The sequence below is a fragment of the Meriones unguiculatus genome, chromosome 3 (genome assembly GCF_030254825.1).
Source record: "Meriones unguiculatus strain TT.TT164.6M chromosome 3, Bangor_MerUng_6.1, whole genome shotgun sequence".
Lineage (NCBI taxonomy): Eukaryota > Metazoa > Chordata > Mammalia > Rodentia > Muridae > Meriones > Meriones unguiculatus.
Window position 1 is genome coordinate 87,304,102 of NC_083351.1, and position 8,414 is coordinate 87,312,515.

Below are 8,414 nucleotides of genomic sequence, written 5' to 3' on the forward strand. Positions count from 1 at the left end.
GATTTCAACCCAATAAGAGCCAACAAAATAGGAGAAGGTTGGGAAGCAGAATGTCTTCACTCTTCATTTGTTGAAATGTGCTAACTCTGTTTTCCCAATCAAAGGATAGAAATGTAAAAACTGCAATCTGAAGTTTTTTCAAGAATTTGCTCTTAGCAAAGAGTGAGAGAATCTCTTCCCTGTGACAGGGTTAAAATCCATATTGGGATTGAGGAAGGTAAGAGTAATTCTTAAAATTGATAGTCAATAATGTTTTTTAATTTGTTTTTAAACACAAAGCTTATTTTAAAAATATGAACATTAAAAGAGAATATATAAAAAGGGCAATACCTCTTAAAAGTAAGAAATATTACCTAAATATGCATCATCAAATATTCAAACTATCAAAAATCCTAAGCTAGTTATAAGGTAACTTTTTTATGAAAAAAAATAATAAATAATTCTCTCTACTTGTATTTCTTCTTTGAAAATAAACATTCTTGTTAACATCTTCAAAACTACCAATATCCTTCCTCTTAGCCTTTCAACTGAAGGTAATAAAAGGACAGTTTCCATAATTCAGAGAAAAAAACTTTGAAAACTAAGGCTTGATATTTTTAAGTAACTGGTTAAAATTATCACCGGTCATTTCCATGATTTTAAACAAAAGCTGGCTGTGGTGGCACACAGCTGCAATCCCAGCACTTAAGAGACCCGGGTGGGGATTATTGCAACTCTGAGGCCAGCCCAGGCCCCACAGGGAAACAGTCTCGGACACAGCCAATGGAAACAACCACACCACCAAAACCAACTCAGATCAAAGCACCGGAAGAAGAAATAATACAAGTTATTACAGCATCTCCTCAGATTCTGGCAATTATGATATCTGGAACACTTACACTTTCAAATATGTAGTGTTGTATGAAAGGAGAGAAGGTTAGCACTCCCCTTGACAAGGATGGAAGAGGCCCTTGGGCCTAACAGCATGCACATGGTTAAGGCAAACATGTATTTTAGCAGATCTGTGAATAAAATGTATTAGTAACAACCAATTACATAATTCTAATAAAATACGCAGCTGAATACTATTGCTATCAATACAGTATTCATCCTTCCAATAATTTTTAAGTTGGAATATAAGAATCTGTTAAATAAAAGGATGCAAATATTGTTCCCATTTTCAGTATTTTATCAATGTGCTAAAATTGTATTATTTTGTTTTCATTTATTTTTTGTGATTCTAGAGAGCAAACCTGGGGCCTCACATCTTCTAACTGTACTAGTCTACCACTGAGCACATTATAGCTCAGCCATAAAGCTTTTAATAGTATGTCACAACTTTCTTGTTTAATTGACACAGGCTACATAACAGAAAGTCACACTCACAAGCAATCTAGGAAGCTGTATAACATAAACACAATTTTTGTTCCCAGTTTGAGTAATAAAAGCAGCACAGAGCTGCTGCAAAAAACCTTAGAATTCCCATATCCATGGATTGCCTCTAGTTTGCATATATTTTTATCATTAATGAAACCTGACATTGTTCTGTGCTAAGACAAAGACTGAAAAACACCAAATAATAATAGCTATGACACAGAAGTGAAACGCAGATTTCAATGCTGTAAAAATGAACGTAGAATTCAGTCAACAGCTGAGGGGGTTACAAACATACCGAGTTAATCTTTCAGTTTAAAAACATGTGGGTAAAGTCTCTCCACAACTTTCAAGTTTCGGTTCTTACTACTGGTTTCTTGATTTATCACCTTCTCTGAAGATGAGAATTCCTTAGTAGCCATAGGCCTTCATGGAAACATACATCCAAGTAACATGGGTTCAGTGAGTTATATTTAGGACACATATGTACATACAAATATATATATGCAGGTCATAGCAATTAATGAAAAAAGAGGCTATGAATCTGAAGGAGAGCAGAGAGGGTGTACAGGAAGGTTTGGAGAGAAAAAATAAAAGGGAGAAATGTTGCAATTAAATTACAATCTCAAAAATAAAAAACAAGAAAAATATAACATTGAGAAGAAAAAGATTTCCTAGGAGTTCACATTTCTCTACAGCGTCATGAAAAAGTTAAAAACTGGTTTGATTCTGTCCTTTTGTGAGATTTTTTTTTGGGGGGGGCGGGTGTAAGGGTCACACAATGTTGCCCAAGCTGGCCTAGAAACCCTGCACTCAAGCGACACCCCTGCCAGTGGTAGATATGCCTCTGCTCTGAGTCACCACTCCCACGCCAACATCATTTTCCTTCATTTGTTTATTTTGCGGGGGATAAGGGTCATGTGCGTGGCAAATGTGGAGCTCTCCTTCCACCATGTGGGTTCTGGGGATTCAACATCAGATTACCAGGCTTGGCAATGAGCGCTGTTACCAGCTGAGCTGTCTCACTGGCCCTGAAACAGCCAATTTTAAAAACACTATTGCAGTTTTTCATGTTCATAAACAAAGCCAAATCTTTTTATAATATCACAACAACTTATTTGCAAAGCTAAGAAGTTAGAAAGTAAATAATTAGTAATGAATATTTCAAAATTCTAGATTCCTACTTCATAATCTTTCTTTTATAGCTGGATCAACACACTTATCTTATGATCATAATGGCCATAATCAGAACTTGGTCTATTTCAATGTCCTATTGCGGCTCTTAAGAAGAAAGGAAATAAGTATATATTTATATATACTGTGCCTATGTAAAACCATGTATCACTCTTAATTACAATAATGCAAAAGATCTGAATATTGCTACAACAAAGAAACTTACAGGCAGTTAGGTATGCACAAAAATGTTTAAAGATTAACATAGTTCTTTTCAAATATCTATATAGCTACAAAGAAGGAACTTATAGGCAGTTAGATACACACAGAAATGTTCAAAGATTAACATAGTTCCTTTCTTTTCCTTTTTTCTTTTTCCCCAGACGTGATTTCTCTATGCACCCTGGCTAACTTGTGCTATACACTGGGCAGTGGGTGATGCCAAGTGGGAGCCTGCCTGAGGTTTTTTTTTTTTTTTTTTTTTTTTTAAGATTTATTTATTTACTATGTGTACAGTATTCTTCCTGCATGTACACCTGCATGCCGGAAGAGGGCACCAGATCTCACTATAGATGGTTGTGAGCCACCATGTGGTTGCTGGGAATTGAACTCAGATCCTCTGGAAGAGCAGCCAGTGCTCTTAACCTCTGAGCCATCTCTCCAGCCCCCTGCCTGAGTTTGATACATTTGCTTTCAAACAAGTAAATCAAGGCTTGTTCCAATACTTATATATTTACAGAAAATTATGGCAATAATAAATATTTGTGGCTAAAACAAGAATAGAGGCAATACAAACTGAAAGTCTTAGCACCAACTACAAAGAGGACAGAGCAGCAAGCAGGACTCCAGAGCATTGTGTTTTTCCTTTCACTGCCTCACTCATCTTTATCTCCCAACTATCCCAAAGACACAGGCAGCATCTTGGAGTCATGAGATTTAAACAATCTGTCAAAGATCAACAGAAATAATGTTATTGTAGATTAAAGTAGAAATCCAGTATAAAGAGACTAGAGGATAGTGATGACTAACGTCACCAAATGTTACTTTAAAAGGGTTAAAATATTTGGTGTGTCAATTCCCCCCTTCTCTCTTTCTCTCTCTCACACACAGCAGATTAGAAAAACACACTTGTGATCAAACCTAAAAAGCATTTAAAATCTGAGCTGTGGTAGTGGAGGCGGCAGGAGGAGCTCTACGAGGCTGGCCTGGTATACACTGCAAGTTCCAGGCCAGCCAGACTACTTATGGGCAACAGAAGTAAACAGAAGCAGGGGCCAGAGAGATGGCTCAGTGGTTAAGACATATGCATAAATAAATTTTTAAAAAGGTAAACAGAAGCAACAGATTAGCAGATCTATGTGAAATAAGCTGTCGTGCACTAAAACAACGTAAGATTCAGAGGTAAAACAAAGGCACCATCTGCATAGTTTGGATGGATAAAGTTTAACATCTAATACAAACTAAACCCTATCTATATCTACTGGTCACTGACGATTATGGGGCAAATCAAGACTGGGCACGTAAGCCCATCAAAGACTACAAACAAGGCAGTTTAACTGCAAAGATCACATCCACTAATTGATAAAATACAAATTAGGTTCTACTTCACATACTCTGAAGTACCAAAAATAAGTTTAAATAAACCCCAAAAAATTATGTGGGTTAAGAAGATAAGCCACAAACAAAGATAAGGGCATGGTGGCATACATCCTTAGCCCCAGCACTGAGGAGATAGAGGCAGGTGGATCTCTGAGTTCAAGGCCAGCCTGGTCTACAGAGCAAGTTCCAGGACAGCCAGGGCCACACAAGGAAGTCCCATCTTGAAAAACCAAAATTAGGTAGGCAGAGATAGAGATAGAGATAGAGATAGAGATAGAGATATTTATAGAGAGAGAGAGAGAAAGAAAGAAAGAGAAAACACAAAACAAAATAGAATCAGCCTTTTGATATAAACCACTTAGGTGAATTTATGAAACAATATCCCACCTAACACTACATTTCTATTTGAACTAGGCTTATTTCACTTAAAATGATAAACTACATAACATGTACTCACATGCAATAAACACAAATCTTTTTGACAAATAACTACTAAAAAGCTTCATGAGAGCCTTTTATTTGTGAAAATAGAGGATGAGACCATAAAGTTGCATAGGCACATCACACAACCAAGGTACAATGGTGAGGACATGTTAAAGCTATAATTTGCTTCTTAAATATTTAAAATTGCATCATTCTTCAATATCATAGTACTCAAGAGAAAAATTAAAACATTGTGATAAAGTAGAGTAGCAAGTAAGCTGACAAATAACAAACAAAAATGATCAAGCCAAAACCAGAAAATGTGGTAGGTATAAAACACACAGAAATGCTGTTTTGTTGTTGTTGTTTTGCTGCAGAAATGATTTATATTAATTTTTTAATTATTTTTATTTTGTGTAGACTGATGTCCTGCCTGCATGTATGTCTGTGTGAGGGTGTCAGATTCCTTGGAACTGGAGTTACAGACAGTTGTGAGCTGCCATGTGGGTGCCAGGAACTGAACAGCCACTGAGCTATCTTTCTGGCCCCCAGAAATACTTCCTGAATTGAATTCTCAGATTTAAAAACTAAAACAAGTCCTAGGCCCAGGCGATAGTAGCACACACCTTTAATCCCAGCGCTTGGTGAGGCAGAGGCAGGCGGATCTCTGTGAGTTCAAGACCAGCCTGGGCTACAGAGCAAGCTCCAGGACAGCCAGGACTACACAGAGAAACCCTGTCTCAAAAACAAAAAAGAAAAAAACAAAAAAATTCCTAAAGTAGAAAGTGCTACAGAAAACCAACAGCGATTTCTCTTCAGAGCTTTAAAAGCACAGTCTTTAATGACGTAAGAGCTGGCAGAGGTAGCAGTCTGAATGAAAATGGACCCTGTAGGCTCAGAGGTTTAAATGCTCGGCCCTTCATGAAACTGTTCTGGAAGGAGTGGGAGATGCTGTCTTGCTGGAGTAGGTATGGCCTTGTTGGAGGACAGCCTGGTTGGAGGTGTGCTTACGGCTTCAAGAGGCAAGGACCAGGCTTTCTCAGCTCTTGCAAGTTCTCTCCCATCTGCTTCCTGCATGGTAATCATGGGTTAACCCTCTAAAAATGTAAAAAAAAAAAAAAAAAAAAAAAAAAAAAGCCCCCAGTTTAATGCTTTTTTTTCCTCTTCAGAGTTGCCTTGGCCATGGGACCTCCTCACAGCAATTGAACAGCGACCAAAACAGCAGCTGAGTAAGAAAGGCAGGTTCTTCAGGGCCTAGAGAGACTGTCAGTGCTCTGCTCCAGTGACAGGAAGAAAGGCAGGTTCTTCAGGGCCTAGAGAGACTGTCGGTGCTCTGCTCCAATGACAGCATTATTATTATTATTATTATTATTATTGTTGTTGTTGTTGTTATTTCATTTAGGGGCTTCTTTGCAACAACAGGATAGTATCACTTTAAAAATCTAAGTTCTACTTCCGCACTAGTTGTTTGTTTCTCTGGTCCCTTTTTAAAGGCAAATCCAGGTTACAGATGTTGTTTTGGAGACACAATCTATGCAAGTCTGGCTGGCCTGGAACTCAGATATCTACCTGCTTCTGCCTCCCAAGTGCTGACATTGAAGACATGTGCCACCACAAGTGACATGACGCATACTTTTAATCCTAATTTCATTCCTATCACCTAAACCCATCAATGTGGCCCACCAAAGACAATATCATGCTCATTAGTCTAAAAACTGATCTTGGTGCGCTGGAGAGATGGTTCAGTGGTTAACGGCACTGGCTGCTCTTCCAGAGGAACCAGGCTTGAGTCCCTAAACCCACACAGAACCTCACAGCCATCTGTAACTCCAGTTCCAGGGAATCTGGCCTCTGAGGACACAGGCACACATACACATTAAAAAGAAAAGCAGACCTTGGAAAAAAATCATCATTAATTCTTAAAGCTGGTTATCAATGGAGGAGTACATCTGAACTTTAAATTCCCTTTGGCTAGAGACTATAAAAACTTCACTAGGTTTAGACTGAAAATATGCTTAAGAAGCAATTAAACATGATGGCATGACCTGTAATCCAAGTTTAGAAGACAGGAGAATCAGGAGTTCAAGGCCATTTTCAACTACATAGCAAATTCCAAAAGTTAGAGGAGGGAGCCAGGTGCAGTGACACATACATATATAATCCCAGCACTCAGGAAGGCAGAGCACTGCGAATTTGAAGCCAGCATGGTTAACAAAGTGGATCCAGGACAGCCAAGGCTACACAGAGAAACCCTGTCTCAAAAAAAAAAAAAAAAAAAAAAAAAGGAAGGAAAGAAGGTAATGGAGGGAAGGAAAGAAATATAAGAAATATAAAGTTCAGAAACAAAAAAGTTGAAAGTTATGCAGCAACTACTTCAAACCTAGAGGTAAAGAAGCCACTGAAGCCAGCTACAGTTACTGGGGTTATTTTCAAAGATGGAAAATGAGATCAAGCTGAAGAGAGGAGTCAGTGTCAGTGCAGGGGAGGACAGATAAACTTTCATAGGGGCTTGTCTCACCAGTTAAATCCTGAAAGCCCACCAGAAGGGTCTTTCCCTGTGGCATCTAGGTCTAACATGGACAACCTGCAAAGTTCTTGCTAAAAATAGGAGAAAGAGAGCAGCCCAATTTTGGAATATGCCATACAATGCTATGTGTGTGTATGAGGGAGACCAGACCAAAACAAAACAAAACAAAACAAAACAAAAGGAAAAGCCAATAATAAATACTGCATTTGTTCTGTTGGTATTTAATTATTAATACTGAATTTTAGACTGAAAAGGCAAATGAGTCAAACACTAAAAAAAACTAAAGGGGGGGGTGATTATCCAAACCTTAGATCACAAAATTTAAGAAACGAGACATTAACCATTGTTAGGTCTGACCCTTTTCACATTACAGAATGATTTAAAACCTCCAGAGAATGTAAGGTGTCTTAAATGTCAAAATGAGAAAATGATGGTTTCTCAACTATGTTAACAACGCTAAGGAAAAATTTTAAGTTAAAAGAATACTCTCACAACTCTTATCTGGCTTGGAAGGAAAGTTACTTTGAGTTACAGTGGCGAATGTCAGCAGAAAACTACCACCACACTATAAACCTGGAGCTGACCTCCCGATGCCCTCTGTCCTCTAACTTTAACTCCGTGCGGAGTGCGAACGGCCGAATTTTTCCCCAGCTGGGCACATCCATCCTCGTAAGACAAGAGGACACAAAACGGACAGGACGTACTCGAGACCTGTCAACTACCGAGCTCACAGCAGCCCCACGGCGAGCCGGCACCTGCTCGCTGCCGTTCAGAGCGCCCCGAAAGCCGCGGCCCCCGACCCGGAGGAGGAGACGAGGCGGCGCCGGGGCTCAGCGCCGAGCTGAGAAGGGGCGAGGGACCGGCGAGGGCCCCCGGAACGGCCCGAGGGACGCTGCGGGCAGCCGCGGCCCCGGACGCTGCACCGAGGCGCCGCGCCTGCGCCGCCGCCGGCGGGGACTCACCAGAGGCTGCAGACGCCCCGCGGCGCCGCAAGGGACCGCCTCGGACCCGCTCTGAAACCAACAGAGGGGCGGACACCGCGGCCTGAGCGCGACCCGGATGCGCATCCCTAGGAACCGGAAGTAGGCTATGGGGTCGCCTACCAAGCCCCACCCCGTGCCGCCCGAACCGGGAAGCCCTGCCCGCTGCTGGGGCGGAGAAAGGCGCGGCCTCGCCCCTCCGCCCGCCGAGGGCTGGCGCCGACTCCCTGGGGCCCGCGTGCTCGACGCTTTGTTGTTTTTTTTTTTTTGAGAGCTTCGCAGGACCCTGATGCTACTCGGCGGCGGCAGCCTGCGTGAAGAGGACTCACACCCGCCTTTCCTTTCCCCCTTCCCCCGCC

The 8,414-nt window shown here is 40.9% G+C and overlaps 1 protein-coding gene and 1 pseudogene across 14 annotated transcripts in view; one reads left to right on the forward strand and one right to left on the reverse strand.

Annotated features, from left to right (window-relative positions):
- The window catches only part of LOC132653103 (eyes absent homolog 3-like), a 58,642-nt gene extending 50,460 nt beyond the window's left edge, over positions 1–8,182 (reverse strand). For 5 of the 14 annotated variants that reach the window (XM_060380301.1, XM_060380300.1, XM_060380295.1 and 2 more), the window contains exon 1: positions 8,038–8,182. The gene's annotated coding sequence lies outside the window, so the exon portion shown is untranslated. Of the gene's footprint in view, positions 1–878; positions 1,019–7,779; positions 7,969–8,037 lie in introns of those variants that run through there. The other 9 variants (XM_060380305.1, XM_060380299.1, XM_060380293.1 and 6 more) reach the window with 5 other exon arrangements.
- On the forward strand, positions 894–995 carry LOC132653410 (U6atac minor spliceosomal RNA; annotated as a pseudogene).
- Positions 8,183–8,414: the final 232 nt, after the last annotated feature.